A 17,046-nucleotide genomic window follows, 5' to 3' on the forward strand; every position below is an offset into this window, starting at 1 on the left:
CGAAAGATTTTTTCTTATCTCTCACTCGATTTTCTCACTTAAATTTACAGTGCATCTTCTTGTAAGTTACAGTGTAATTTATGAAACTTACACTGTAACTTTTGTAAGTTACACTGTAATTTTTGAATCTTCGCATGTAAATTTTAAATTTTGTATTGGATTTGGTCTTTTTCTTGAGGATATGGTAATTTAGTGTCTATTATGGTGTTTCTTAATTGCTTTTTGCTTTTTATTATATCTATCAGATTTTAATCTATAAGTCGACTTTGTGAACTAAGAATTTTTTTAGATTACTCTAGTAAAACGAATCTCCAACTCATCGAAGCACAAGTAACGACACATTGCCATTTATAAAATATCAAGATAAGAAATGCTTCACAACAATAGTGCAAACGAAAATTCTTGTAAATTAATCTCATGGAGTAAAATGAAACCAGTGTGTTAAATTAGCGACAATACATCATGCCATCATATATCATAGTTTTGGAGGTCAAACACTAAGCTCTAGTGTGTTAAACCGTGGGCTATGTAATGGTGCTATAGACTTTCTAGAATCCCTTGAACCATATGCATTTTTGTGGTCATAATAACTTATTGAACTCATGGACATCTTTTATGCATGACGTGAATATAATAGATAAACTGAAAATAAATTTGAAGATTATTTTTTACTAAATAAATGCACTAGCTGAACAGGAGTTCAGGACTGGAAATTCTATTTTCTAACCTTTTTTTATCAGACCCCTAAACTTGTAGCAGAAGAGAATATTTGATTAGCCTTCAAGATGATTTGAATTTCCTTTTAAAAATAATATGGCCATTGGCCATTAATTAAGCAAGTTACTGATCCCACCTATATATAGACATAATTATCTGAGTAATACAACTTTAGTTTGCATCTGTTGAATTTTAGTTCTCCAAATATTGCTCAAAAATTAATTTAAATTAACTTGGTGTTTTCTAAAGGAACAAACAAAACTGATCAGTCTAAGGATGCATATGCATGTATCTGAATGAACAAATTAATAAGTCTACTAATTAAAGGATGCTCTGATCTATTTCGCTCGATATATATAACCTCTCATTTTTCTCTTGACATGTCCACCATGATTGAGTGTAGGCAGAAACCTTAGCTTCCTCAGAGCGTAAAAGGCACTTTCACAGGGACATATGGTGTACTTGGTCACATGGGTTCGCTCTGCTAATCGCATCGCTTTCCGGAGCTCGATCCGTTTCTCATTGGCCAGTGCAGCAAGCAGGACATGATGGCCGTCACATCATCCAATCCCTTCCCCATTGGTCGGTGTACGGATGACCAATTGACCATCAGGACCTCGATTTGGGCGTTTACGGTTTTGTTCGATTTATTCTGTTAACCACTCCAGCTTACCTTAGTTCAAAACAAACGTAAGCGTATACATCATCCGTGGGATAAATATCCCCATACGAATCGTGCTCAGAAAGACGAACACGAAACATTTCATTGACGTATTACAATATATTATGGACCGATTCTACGTGTCGAGCGGGTAAGGAATGTCTAACTACCAAGTAAAAAGCTGCTATCGTGACGATGCCTTACTGGAATAGAGATGGTGTTTGGTGTTTTGTGGGTAAACTGTGGATCTGCTAGTATCAAAAGGTGCGATACCATCATTACTAATTAAATATATGTACTAATTAAATATATGTATGCGACAGGTTGTCACCAGCATATATAAATATGGAAACTTATAGTGCTATATATGCAATACTTTATGTATAGGGTTATAGGTTGTTATTATTGGATAGAAATGAACCGATTGGATCGAATATTTTTATTTAAGAGGCCAATAGGGCAAAACAGAATTAAAGATATAAGGTTGCATGGGTAAATATTGGCCTGTACAGTTTGTAGCCAACGTGGGCCTTAAACAAAATATTAGCAAGGTGAAGTTTGGGTATTATCAAAACTTGCATTTGGTCTGCTATTAAATTGAAACCAAAATTTTAATTTATGTTACGGTTGATTGGTTTTAATTTATCTAATGTTTGGTTTAATGCCATCTGGAGTAACAAACAGTATATGCTATCAAAGTTTTGATATTTTTGGTAGGATTAGTACTATTATGGTAGCATACCATATGGGTGGCGTATTCCATTGTCATTGTTAACTTTTGATACGTTTTTCTTTGCATCCATCCGAACAAGCCCATAAATTATATTAGTGCTTGTGTGATATTTGCAAAAAAGTACGTAGTAGTACATAGTAATTAACTGTATAAATTAACATTTCTTGTTAAATGTTGGCATGTATCATGTAGATCTGAAGCTGATCAAACAACTTATCTCGTTCCCGTACACTCACATCTTGAAACTAGCTAGTTTCAATCGGGACTAAAGATGAGCATATTTAATCCTAGATTCGGTGTCTCTGTTTGCAACCCAGAATTAAAGGGGTTGTAAACTGAGTGTGAAAATGAGTTTTCCAGCACTGTAGCTTGATCATGTGGGCTTGTAAACCGCCATGCAGACATGCACATCACTCAAGCAAAGCTACAGAAGTTGCTGTTACAGGGAAAACGTGAGCTTCACGTGAACGTCGTCTGCAGATGCTGCAGACATCATGTTGCATGCATCTCTCGGTTTTGCTATAACAAGCAATAATCACAACTTTTAATGCCAAAAGTCCAAGTATGCTTCTCCTACGACTATACGTATAGCCTTTATACAGCAAGCACTGGTACTTTGGTTACATATATCAAGAGCGAATCAGGTTTAGTCTATTGATTCCTTTCCTTCCTGATGACGTTTAATTATTCTAGTAGCTTTTTAGGTGTTGTGGCCGGCAGGAATCTCCGAATGTTCAGCATTTTGTAGCTAACTAGGAAGATAGCCCGCGCATTCGCGTGGTCATGCGCATTAGTTTGTTTCGAAAATAGTTCTAACAAAAAATAAAATTAAAGTAATATATGTTCTATTGTTAATTGAGTATTTATTGTATCTCTTTTTATGAAGAAATCTTAACAAACTTTCATTAGTAATAAATATTTTTTTACATCCTGCTAGCCCTCTCTTTAGTTGCTTCATATATATGCAATTCGTTATGCATGTGAATCAATAAAGATAGAAAAAAATCTTTTACAAAATATTTATTGTATTTTGAATTTAGTGATTGAGTGATTCTTAATTGGACTTTGTATTCAAATCAAATTACTTTATTCTAAATTGTCTTTTTAGGGATTTTAAATTGTACTTAATCTTGTATCGTGTTGTATTCGAACTCTTCTTTTAATACTTATTTTATTATTCCAAATTTTAGATATTTATAATTTATACTTTTATAGGGACTCTTGATATTTTATATTCTACATGGAATCTTGATATATATTTTTTTTATAGTTTTAGTGTTTTTTTAAAATTTTTGTTTGTGTATTTTAATCAAATTGCTTGTTTTATATTTTTTATCTGAATTTAATTACGAACTCCTTCTGGTGATCCGCCTGTCACCATCAGCCTCACCGACATTGTTGACCTCCTCATCAGTGAGCCTCTCTTGATACATTGGACATGACGTGGCGGGGCTCAGTGGCAAAGATGAAGCTGTTTTCTAGTTCTTGTTGAAGACATGGAACGTCTCCCTCTGCCCCCTCCTCTTAGTCCTTGCCCTTCATCTAATCATTTAGCACGCTATTAGGTCCAGGAACTTGTAGAAGTCAATGCTGCTGCTGCCGTCGGTGTCCACCTCACTAATAATATCTTGTAGTTCCACCTTCATCGGGCTCAGGCCTAGAGTATGCATCATGGTTCTAAGCTCCTTGGTGGTGATTGAACTTGGACTTTAGACCCACACATTTGAATTCATTCATCGTTTTCGAAGCGCTATTTTGCTCAAATATTTGTAGTCGGAATAGCCGCATTATCTAACTTCTATATAGTAAATATGGGCAATATGGATCTTGAATTTAATTATAAATAACACAACAAATCAAATAAACTGAGAAAAGTACATGTAACTTGAGAGTCATGATCATTTAGCTATTATTACTATTTTTTATATATTATGTGCTAGGTAGAAAATATGAAAAGTTAGCTAAAAAAATAGGATATGAGAATTGGATCCCAGAGATGAGTAGGACGGTGGAGGGAGTACGTATGTACGTGCATGCTCACATACGGTAGGGGTGGAGGTGGGTGTACCGGATTTATTTTTGTGAGATGTAGCAATTATAATTATTGGGTCTACCTATTTAAAGGAAAATCAATGGTTTGATTTTTTTTATCATAATTTCTAGGAACTTTTAATTTATTTGAGCGCTACATGGCGTCTTATGAGTGTTTGTAAAAAATCATGTGACAGTTTGAGAGTATTTGTAGGGAGTTTAATGAATTTATAGTATATAATAGATAGTTAATATAGCATTTTTTTGGTTCTTTATGTACTGAACAGCTCGCTAGAAAATATGGATAAGAAAGTGAGCAGGAGAGATAATAAGAGATCATTTACGATGGCATGATATATGTTACTTTTTATAATATTTTATTACTATTTAGTTGTGATATAAAGGAGTTTATGTCAAATGATATGTTTCTTATATATGTACATGCCAAAATATGGTAAACATAGTTCAAATTAAAATCGAATATATTATAAGATATTCTAATTATTTAGTTGTGTTTTTTATATATAAAATTTTGCTACCATAAATGGAAGGAAGAAGAGAGGGGTGGGGAGACATACATACTTTGGATGTACGTACGTGCTAGGAGAGGAGGGACCTAGGGAGAGGTGTGGACGTACCGCGTACGTGACATTTTTTTTTACATATATAGATCTAATGGTGCATAAAGTGAAAATCAATGGTAGGATGTTTTCCTTTTTTTTCTTGGAATTTCTTAGATTTCTCTAATTTATTAGAGCGCCACGTAGCAGCTTAGAAGTGATTGTAGGAGTCACATGGCAGCTTAAGAGCGTTTCTAAAAAGTTTAATGGAATTACTCATACGAAGTCTATTTGTAGACATTTTTTTTCATAAAGATAGAAAAAGAAGAAAGAAACAAAGGGAAAAAAGAGAAGGGAAGATAGGGATCGTACACAATACGTGCATACTGCACGTAGGTAGGGACGGCGGGAGTTTTTTTTCTTTAAAGATAATCTAACGATCTAAAATAATCGGTCCACCTATTTAAGTGAAAATCGATGGTCAGATTTATCTATTTTATTAGAGTGCCACGTGGCGACTCAAGAATATTTTTAGGATGCCACGTGGCGGCTTGAGAGCGTTTGTAGTTTGTAGAAAGTTTAATGGACTTTTAGTATATAAAATAGATAGATAGATAGATAGATAGATTTTTATGAATATAATGATGTAAAGTGTGCGTCTTTTTTCATACGAAGAGCATTTTGTAAAAGTCTCACTTGTTTTAGTTACTCTAGATCATCTTTAGCAAAATAATCTGAAGCGTTTTGAACTACGGCCGGGAGTACCACACGAAATTAATTATCTGATCTTTCGTTTTTGCTAGTACTAATTAGATGTGCTTTGGAGGGCCTTCATCATATCGCAGTATATATACAAGTGTTGCTTCGGTGGTGTATGAGGATAAGGATTGCTTGTCGTTGTTGCTAGCTGCAACATGATTTCTTAATATTCCCAAGCTCTACAAATCTATGAATCTATATATTGATAACATTTAAATAAATCATTTTGTGTTCATTTTAGATGAAATTTAAAATTTTAAACTAATATAATTTAACAAGCGAACTTCAAATCTATTTTGAATCTGAGATCTAGAGTTGTGCCAAACAAAACCTTAAGTAATGTAATTGTTTCAATATCAATAAAGCTTTCTTTATAAAAAAATAGCTGTGCTTAGTTTGGACTTACTAGTTGGATGTTTGTCTAAGAAATAGGAACCAAGATCCCCATCTTCAACTGCTCGGGGCACATCTGCTAGTCGCCCCTATGCAGGGACCCCCATGTGTTGAGCTCGGGCACATATGCCACTCATCCCACGGAGATGGGCTGTGCTTGGGGCACATCTGTCACCAAGCACGCCCCCTGTGGGCTAAGCTCAGGGCACATCTGCCACTCGTCCCCGTATATGGGCCCCCATGGGCTAAGCTCGGGGCACATCGGTACCAAACACCGGCCCCTCGTGGGCTGTGCTCGGGGCATATCTGCCACTCGAGCTCGGGCCCCCATGGGTTATACTCGGGACACATTTGCCACCTTTCCCCCATATGCTTGAGGTAGCAGCAAAGCGTTGACCCAATCAAGCCTTGCATTCAATGTGAAGCGATGTATACCAACCCAGCATACGTCTGGGACAAAGGGTGACAAGACGGCGCACGCTGACCCTAGGACAAGCCATCATCACTCCTAAAAAGGCAAGGAGCGTGGGCTGTTAGATAGCATGGTTGTTTGACTTGTTGCCTGTCTCGGCCCACTGCAGTGCGGCCCCACGTACCTCTGAGGTTGGCAAGTGGGCTTGACAACTACTAGGGTGTTCATGTCACCTATCCTAAGCCACATGTCGAAGGAAGGAGAAAGGGGTAGAGAGAAGCCACTCTACATCCCCAACACGATTGACACACAAGTTCAGGGCGAGAGTGGGTCCTGCCAACTGTCATGCGACAAGACTAAGCATACCAACCCCTGTGAGCGGGGTCGCACTTGTGTACACATGCATGAGCACTGCGGTATCCTTTGACATATAAAAGGAGGACCAAGACCACTGAGAAAAGGATTCGGCTTTAGTTAGATTCTAGGCATAATACTGTGAAGACGGATTCATTCTCTCCCACTTAGAACAATATTGAAAAACTCATTGCAAACTTGATCATGTAGAGCAAGAACATATGAGTATGGTATTACACTTCCGAGCGGCTCGAACTTGTATTCATCATCAGACATCAGTCAACGTCCTCTCTCGCGTTCCGAATACGAGCTCTGGTACTTGCACCCTGACCAAACTTTCGAGGGAGGGTATTTTACCTTTCTGCTTTCCACTAGAAGAGCTTCTTGCTGCAACAATATATATCATATGCATGGTAATGGATTACTAATAATTTGCACTCAACATGAACAGGCTAGGAATTAGGTTCGAGTATAAAGGATATATAGAATGTGACCTATGCGATTATCTCATTCTTTAAACCAAACGGTACCCTCAGCAGATCGCGGATCATCTTGGCCAACTTAATGAATGAGCTTATGTCGAGTGTCTGTCGTTTTTCTTAATTAGTTAAGCAATAGATTGATAATAGTGACAGAGCTAGCTAGCTGCTTTTGAATCTTTCGTTTGTTTTGATTTGGGATGGCTCGTGGCTGCATAGTGACGTCCCTTCAATGCCACCATTAGCCAACTAATGAGTTAACTTGTCCATAAATCTGACACCCTATTGGCAGGCGATGCATCATAATATGTACTTGATATGATAGTATATTATTATACTAGCTACTAATAGTAATAGTCACTAATTGGATCTGTAAGATTCGCATATATATATATACATCTTCATGTGAATGATACACATCATATCAGCATATGTTCGACTCGATCGTATATATATTACAATTTTTTTCTTAAACACTCTAGTACAGTAATAGTAGTTGGCCTTTCTAGCTAGGTATGATTCAAGCTTGCATTGAGGTCTTGCCAACCACTCTTAATCTAATTACAGATGTTGTGCCTAAACATATACACTTATTAACTTGAACCGGCAATAATATACACCACTTCTGGCGATAGATAAAATTCCTACTACACTGTGTTTGTGGATACGGCTGATATGAGAATACAAATGAAGGTGTGGCGAGAGAGAGAGAGGAGACACTAGTACAATAACGATTTTTCTGTGCGGTCAAAAGCGGTTTTCGCGTGCGGATCTTCCCTCCGTCTGGAACGAAGTGTCTGCGAAAATCTGATTTTTTCCGTGTGGGTGACGCACCCGTGATTTTTGCGTGCGGGTGCTTAAGCCGCCCACACGAGAAAATAAAAAATCGAAACAAAAAAAAAGAAAATCAAAAGCCGCCCTGGAACCCTAATCCAGCTGCTACCGCCGGCTTGCCCGAGGTCCGCTGCCGTCGTCCCTGCGGTCGCTAGCGACGGATCCAGATGCCCGAGGCTGGGAGCTAGAGACCGCTGCCGCCACCGCGCTGCCCGAGGCACGCCGCCGCTGTCCCCATGGTCGCCGGCGACAGATCCGCCCTCCCCGTGGTGGTAGGCAACGGATCTACCCTCCCCGCGGTGGCCGGCGACGGATCCGCCCTCCCCGTGGTGCCGGCGACAAATCTGCTCCACCGCCACCACCCTAGCCGATACCGCCGCCGCACTCGCCGCCACCGCCGCCCTAGCTGAGGCCGCCGCTGTCGCCGGGAATGGGTGGGGCCGAGGTGAGGGGGAATGGGAGGGGGAGAGGGAGACGGAGATGGGAGGAGTGGGAGGAGAGATGGGAGGATGGGAGGGAGAGGGAGTGGGAGTGGCCGAGTGGGAGGATGGGAGGAGATCGAGTGGCGCTGGGAGCTAAAAGGGTGGGTGGGCTATTTTCGCGTGCGGGTCACTTAACAGGTCCACAAGTGAAAATAAGCATATTTTCATGTACGGATCTCTTGTCTACGAAAATTGATTTTTTCATGCGGTCATTTTAAAGAGCCACACGAGAAAATGGAGCACGATTTTTGCAATCTAAAGTGAGTCCCGTATAGAAAAATCATTTATGTAATAGTGAGACATAGATTTTTATGAGACCAATAACTTGGCACTCCTTAGTACAATAATTCAAAGCTAATCTTGAACTTTGGACACAAATTTATGGTTTATAGGTCTTCTCCAACACTTCTATTGCGTAACTTTAGCCTTTTCATGATTGCTATAGAGACAAGTAAAAATAATCTAAAGGAATTTTCGTCAAATCAAACTTTAAAATTAAAAGCCCCTCAAAATTGCAATCCAAAATCTTTGATCGACAGACCTGGTTCCTGGTTCTTTTTTCTAAATGACCTACACAAGATAATACTGTGAAGTTTCATATTACAAGACCATAACTCTGGCAGGCTATAATCAGGAACTGAAAAAAAAAAGAAACAAACCATGCCTCGTGCCTACAACATGAACGACCACTGTTGGGGAACGACAAGGAGCATGACAACTCGATCGGCGCACTCAACTCTATTCATACCATTGGGTTGGAGAGGGAGAAGACGAGAGAGATGGATCCACTCTCCCCCACACAAGCCCACCAACATAGCTATCTTGTGGTGGCTAGAGGCGCCACCGCAAGAGGACAATCTATTTGAAGAGGAGATTGTTAGGAAATGAATCTTCAAACGATGTCTCTAGGGACGTTGCGACATCGATGGCACCACCATCGCCCACCTTAGAGAGTGAAGATATAGTTTTCACCCAAAGCGTTCCAGCATGAAAAGGAGAAGAGATGCCACGGCAATGCTCCCAAGAGGGTGGGGCACTAAAAAGCATTGCCACTGCCGGCCCGGAAATGGGCTGTGCTTTCACCCGGAAATCTTCTCTCTCTCTCTCTCTTGTCATTACATCCATGTCGTTTCCAACTGCCACCGCCATCCAAGCCCCTTCAGCACACAACAATCACCACAAACGCTGGCCGGCCTCCTCGCCACTCCCTACACGATCTCTACCACCGTTGCCTCGGGGGGAACGCCTCTAACTCACTACTGTCCTTCTCAGTTATTGCACCTTGCCACAATTGTCACCCCAAGTGCTACCTCTTTTCCCACACTAGATCTGAGGTAGCACAGGGGGTTGCACCCCGCTAGCTGTAATCCTAGCTTTGCCACTCGGTTTCTGGTGGGTTGCTCTGATGGCAGTGGCGGCTAGGCTTTTTGCCGCCACCCGAGTCACCAGCACGGGGTGAGGCAGGGGTTGTTACTTTACCTCTGTGTGCTGAACATACTAGGTGTTGCAATTCGTTTTTGGTTCTATTTAATCCACATGGTCCCATATATATTATCCACGATACACACAACAATTTATAATCTACTTAAAGCTGTGTTCTTTTGTCCATGTTCCCAACTTCTACCTGCTCGTTTGTCGCGCGCACGCTTCCCGAATTATTGCTAAGTACTCCCTCCATCTACTTTTAATAGTTATATTTCATCTTGGCACAAAAATCAAAGATAAATAATTATACTTATTATCCATTTAAACATGCTACTAGTTATTCCTCGTAAACAATTAAGCGATTCATTAATATTTACTTTCTCGATGCCCATGTAGCCAATCTTGTGTGGAAAAATGGTGAGTCACGCATTAAATCCGAGAAAATCATTAAGATGATAAGTTGTTGGATTGAAATATGCCTATCAAAAATAAATTTTTCAGATTTGAAAATATGACTATCAAAAATAGATGGAGGGAGTAATGTATTTTTCCAAAAATAATTCAATAGAAAAGTTGCTTAAAAATTATATTAACCTATTTTTTAAGTTTTTAAAGTTAACATTTAATTAACCATGCATTAATTTATCGTTTCGTTTTCTGTACCTAGGAGGGAGGGGTTCCCAGCTCTCACCTTAGAACATACTAACCCATTTGTTTGTGTCATGGGGCTGGAATTAATACTTTCTTAGTTATTGAGAAGATCAAATCTTTTTTTTTACCTTAAAAGGTTAATTTGAACACATCAGTCACTCAGTCAGGAACGAAAGATCTATGAAACGAAATTGCTTAGGTGGCTCTGTCGAAAAGTGAAATGCCAAACACATCTAGTGAAGAAGACTTTCGGGCGCCATATATATATATATAGTATGGACCGCGTGGCTTAATGGAGTTGTGTTGTGTTGTTAATTAGCTAGGCTTGTCAAGCAAGAACTACTTTTGACTTTTTCATATATATTGACAAAAGTCAAGGTTGCTGGCCAGAAAACTAAACTAAATTAAAACCTGGACTGATCATGGACAGAGTGAGGTAATTAACTAGGTATTTAGTGCATTGCTCATTATAACACATAATTATCATGAACAGTTGCATACATAAGATGTGGAATTCATTAATTATCTACTGAATAAAATAATTAATTGTGAAGCTATATCTATATATGCCGTGCATCTTGCCTTTGAATTCAACTGCTACAAATTAAATTGACAAATCAACGGGCCGCCGGGTAATTGTCGTCTTCTGATGGAAGATTAATTGTTTACTTTTCATGTGAACTGAAGAGGGTTTTGGTCAAATAAAACTTAGCTAATAAACTAACTTTCAAATAGATCGATCTGCACATGTGGGTTTACACTTTTTTATACTTAACTTTGGTACAGTTCCTGTACTAGCTAGCTAGTGCCAAAACATGGGAAGACCGACAGTAGATATGCAGCAAAATAATATTTTTGAAAGATTAGTTAAGCATAAAGCTAGCTATAGGATAAGCCTGCATATGCGTCACTGATTTCCTGATCAGTTTAGGCCTAATTACACTTATATTAGTAACTGGGCGGATACATGCATGCATGTAATGATGCAACGGGCCATTTCGCTTAGGAAGTTAGCTCCCTGGCTTCCACGCGTCGGTGAATCATCCGGCAGGCGGCTGGTACGCCACGAGCGCCTCTCAGGCTCTCACTATCCTCTAGGGCACAACAACAATATTATCTTCGCCACCGGATTCAATTATTTTAATCAAACGCCACTTTTTATAAGAACATTGCTAAGCACGCTAGCTAGATCAGTATCATTATATTCTAATTAATTAATTAATTAATTACCTGTGATGTGATCTTTTTTCTCATAATACATACGGTTTTATTTGATCTAATGAATTGTTTGGATTTGATGGCTGGACATCCCATTCTAGGGCAGTAGGGCTTGTTTCACTGGATACCACACTTTACCATGGCAAATATTAGCCATGATAATTTTTTAGCGACTGCTTGGTTCATTGTTACAATTATGGTTTGTCAGTAGGGACGAATACAATTAAAAATAGCCCCAACTATTTTCGTAACCATTATCTTAAAGTAGAATAAAAAAAAAGCAAAGCTGAAAATGGAAACAGAATCGGAAATATTGAAAGAAAAGGGGAAACAAAACTATATTGATGGAAACATATCAGTATCGAAAATTAGCACTAAATGTTGGAAATATTAAACTATAAAATTCACATATTTGACTTAGTATAACTATATAATATGAAAAAAAATAAATAAATTCAACACTACAATAGTTAAATGCCATGCACTCAAGTTAAAGATTATTAGATTGAGTAGTTGAAGAGCATGTAAACTACATATCAAATAGAGACATGGACCATATATATTGTGGTATAGAAATACAATAATTACCATATTTTAAAAGCAGAAATTTTCCAAAGAATATGGTAAATTACGAAAACGGTCAGTGTAACAGTAAAATTGTTTCCGTTTAATTCCATGTTTTTTTTACCATTTCTATTTTCATTCTCATCGGTTAACATTTTCACATGGCTCAGCTGGTAGAGATCGGAAACTATTGATGATTAGTCAGGAATTTTCATTACTCGTTTCTTTGCTAAACCTTGCTACGTGTGTACTAGATTGGTAGCCACACTTAGTCGTGGCAAAGTTCAGTAAATAAATGTGGTTATGTCACGCCCCGAACTAGTCCCGACCGGAACTAGCCCGTGACGCTCCAAATTAACCTGTTAATCGATACCAGTCCCAGGAAACAGTGCTGGTATCACAGGGAGACAGAATATCATAGCAACAGAGGTCTCTTTATTATAGAGTAGATGTACAGTCATGTTGGGCTGCGGACAGATCCCGAGCTTACAACTGCATTACAAAAGGAAAGCGGAAGCCAGGACTTGGACCAATCAACACAGGCGCGACTTGGGAACTAGGCCGAAACCCTAAAACTCATCGTAGTCGGCTTGCTTCTGGAAGAACTCCTCATCAGCAGGATCCGCTTCATCTTCTTCAGCAACTGGGGGGGGATTATTTATATAGAGCAAGGGTGAGTACGGGAGTACTCAGCAAGCCATGGGAAGTAAGTGTTTAATGCAGGCTTCAAGGAAAGGCTGGTGTTTTTGCAATTAATTTTATTTGAACTCTTTTCTGAAACAACTAAGTGAGTGCTTCTCAAACGACACGGATGAGACAGTACGTCTCGTCCGGTCGGAGTATGTGCAATGTATCAGTCTTTAGAATTTAAACAAGGTTGGTACCCGGCCAACAGCTTTTTCAACGGCCACCCGGGCCAACAACTTTTCAAACGGCCACCCGGGCCTAGCTGATCCCATCAGCTGCAGATTTTTCAAACACCGAACCCCTTTTCACACAGCAATTTCACAAGCAGTAGTCAAACCAAACTACGCTAGGAATCACCTCACATCCGCCCATGACCGTGGGCACGGCTGTTCGAACAGTTTGTTAACCTCTGCAGATGGGGTACACTTTACCCACACGACATTACTAACCCGGATCACCCAGCCCGTGGGGATCAGCCACGTCGGGAGACCTCCAAGCTTTCATGACAAGGCATTTCCAAAGCCGACACAGGTTTACCATATGCCGACGAGAGGGGTCCCAGACCAACAACAGGTTAGGTCCCAGACCATACTGTGCCAGGAAGCCCAGGGGTCCTCCCCGACACCACCCCGGCGAATCCACATGTCTCTCGGCATCAAGGCTCCCCTGATAAGCTAGTTACTCAGCCAGGGGTGTCCCATTCCACCCATGTGGTCGTACTTGTCTTATGTTTGGATGAAATTCCAAGGAATCGGTCCTTAAGTGCGAGAGCGGGAAACCGTACACCCGGTACGTTCCCCGGTCCGCGGTTTTGGAAATTCATTTAGTTCGCAAGCACCGACCCAGGTGTCGGGTTTTCCAAGTCTTTTGTAAAACTCCAGTTTTACCCAAGTTGTTACTCAGATTTTAAGTTTGAAGGCGACCGTCGATACTGGCACAGGGTGCACGAATATCGAGGCGCAACTGGATGGTTACAAGGGGACATGGTATAGCAATTAACAATGGAAGGATCAAATGCAACAAGTTAGGTAGGTCTGCCAATCTGCCTTGCAGACGGAACAACAGATTAAGTGCAATCCTATCAATGCATAATATTTTGCAAGCAATATAATTATATTTCAAATATAGGCTCAAGATGTTCAAAGGTGGCTTGCCTTGCTCGAGATCTGGAGCTTGATCCTCGAAATCCTCGCACTGCGGGTCTTCGGGCTCCGAAACTACACGCAAAACGGGACAACTCAACAAACGGCGAAAATAAAGCCCTATTAATGACCTCTAAGCGTGCCATTAGATAGATCTCGAGATTTGAGAAATTTTGGAATTTGAACGGAGTCAAACGGATTTACGGTTGGAAAGATATTGAATTTCTAAGATTATTGGATTTTTGGTCTAAAGGAAAAGGATTTAATTAAATCCCTTTTTTTTTGGAAAAGAAAAGAAAAGAAAAGGGGAGAGGGAGGGAATATAGACTTCCCTCGGGCGGCTAGGGCGCGGCCCAAGAGAAAGGGCGGCTCGGCCGAGCTTAACGGGCCAGCCGGCCCAAGAAGGTGGCCCAGAGCGGCCCAAGACGCGCGCGCGCGGGAGGGAGGAGAGAGAGAGCCGGTGGACCGGGCTCACCATGCGCGGTCCCGGGTGGGACCCGCTTGTCAGCGGCTCGGCTCACCGTGCGGAGGGAGTACGCGGCTCATGCGCGCGGGCGGGGGAGGGACGCAGTGCACGCGCGCGGTTCGCGGTGGACGCGGATGCAGCGGGCCCACGCGCAGCCTCACGGCTCGCGGTGGAACGCGCGCACGGGGAGGGACTGACCGGTATCGGCTCGACCCGGTCTAGGCTGAGCTGGCGCCGACGTGGCGCCTACGTGGCTGCCACGCGGGCCGGCGGGAGGTAGACGACGACCCGGCCGCGAATGGACGGCTGGCGGCGGCGGCGAGCGGCGGAGCGAACCACAGCGATACGGGCAAAAGCTAGCACACCGGGCGGTTGTTCGTGATGAGGGGAGACGAGCCAATGGCTCGGATTCGCCAGAGGGAGTTCGACGGCGGCGAATCGCGGCGGCGACAACCGGCGGGGAGGGAAGAGGGAAACGCCGACGAGGTCACGAGGGACCGATTCCCGGCGGTGAGAGCATCTACGCGGTTTCGGGAACTCGATGCTAGCGTCGGATTGGACGGAGCTACGCCGAGCGAGGCTGGCGACGTGTGGGTGCTACGGAGCTCGAGCGGCGACGGCGGCGAGCACACGGCGAGCGACGGCAACGGTCGGGGCGGCGCCGGCTAACTACGGGGAGTCTACTCGAGCTACTACCGAAAGCTAGGGGGAGGAGATGGAGCGAGGAGGAAGAACGGAGGGAGGCATCACCGAGATGAGGAGGGGCGCTGTGACGAGAGGCCGACGGCGCGGGAGTAATCTCTCCGGCCTCGGGCCGGGGAAGAGGAAGGAGAGGGTGCGGCCGAAGTCCCCTTCCGCGTCCTTGCTCGTGCCGACTCCTTCGACACGCGCAACAACGAACGGCGACGGCGAACAGAGCACGGGGGCGGCAGCTATGGCGAGGAGGCGAAAACGAGGGAGATTGGAGGGGAAGGAGCTGGGGTTTAAAGGGGGCGGCAATGTCGGTTTGGGAACCGACTTAGGGCGGTCAAGGCGCGAGCTGGCGCTCGGCGGTCGCGGCCAAAGCGGCGACAGGGAGGATGACGCCGGCGGGGGAAAAAGGGGAAAAAGGAGGGGGAGAAAGGGGCTTGCCCTTTTGCCGATTCGGGAAAAAGGAGGAGGGGAGCGGGGGCGACGCGGCAGAGGGAGGAGGGGCGCTGCCTCCGTCCCTTGGCGGCTTGCGCGTGGAGTGGCGGGGGCCGGGCGGTGACGACGGCAATGACGGCGGGGCGGTTTGGAGCGGCGCGACGACACGAGCGACAGGCGCGGCAGGCGCTGACGATGGCGGCGACCAGGCGGTCGGCCACTCGGCACGCGCGCGCGGCTCGCAACGGGAGGGCGTGGCGGATGGAGCGGCGCGGCTCGGCACACGCGCTGGCTGCGGGGCCGAGCGGCTGCAGGCGCGGCAGGGCAGCGGGGCCGGGCGGCGACCACGCGGTGCGGGCGAGGACCACGCGGGCGCGCGCGCGAACAACAGCGCGCGGGGGCCGGCTTTGCGAGCGGGGAGCTCGCTAGGGAGAGGAGAAGGAAAGCGAGGGGAGGAGGCGCTCGGCGCGGTGACTCACGCGCACGCGCGCGGACAGAGCGGAGGAGGAGGAGCGCTCGGCGCGGCTCCCGCGCACGCGCGCGCGGCGCGCGGGCGGAGCGGAGCGGAGCTGAGGGAGAGGGGAGAGGGAGCGCGCCGGGAAGGGGAGGGGGCGAGAGAGAGCGAGAGAGAGGGAGAGAGAGCGGGAGGAAATCGGCCCATCGACCCCCGGGGGAGGCAAAATAGACTTTTGCGGAGGAATTTGATTTGGAAGGATTTGGATTCGGATTTGAACTCGACGATAGATCGGGGATTGAGATCTTGAGATGGCACGGACACTAGACAACAAGCAAAGAAACAAATTTCGCAATTAGGGTTTTTAAGAGATAATTTTCCCGCTAGGCGCCACGACGGAACGGGCGCTACAGGGTGTGTTCCTTCTCCAAATATGCCCTTAATGTTCAGTTTTATTTGGCAACTAATTAAACCAAGCATATATATACTACCTCCGGCCAGTTTTATTTGTGGTTTTGGACAAACTATATTGATAAAGAATATGTTGATAGTACTTTATGCTTGCCTATGGACAAGTATTTGTGGTAGTCAAAAGTATGACATTGGAATACCTCGCTCACCGTTGAACACAACCGTGAGTTAGCTGACCAGACTCATCCGTGACCCACACAAACTATAGGTTCCATGAATTAATTCCGATGCCCTTTGCCATCTGCATACGCTTCCTACTTTATCTTAAAGAAATTCCATAGTTTACCAATAGGCTCTCTTACTTGAAAAAATAGGTCTTTTTTTTCGATTTCTATTGAGTAGAGGTTTTTCTTTTTGTTTTCTTTTTCTGGATTTGTATGCCATGCATTCTCCCACTGTTCTTTTTAGTATCGTTGATGATTAATCTC

This window comes from Oryza sativa, chromosome 2, assembly GCF_034140825.1.
Source record: "Oryza sativa Japonica Group chromosome 2, ASM3414082v1".
Lineage (NCBI taxonomy): Eukaryota > Viridiplantae > Streptophyta > Magnoliopsida > Poales > Poaceae > Oryza > Oryza sativa.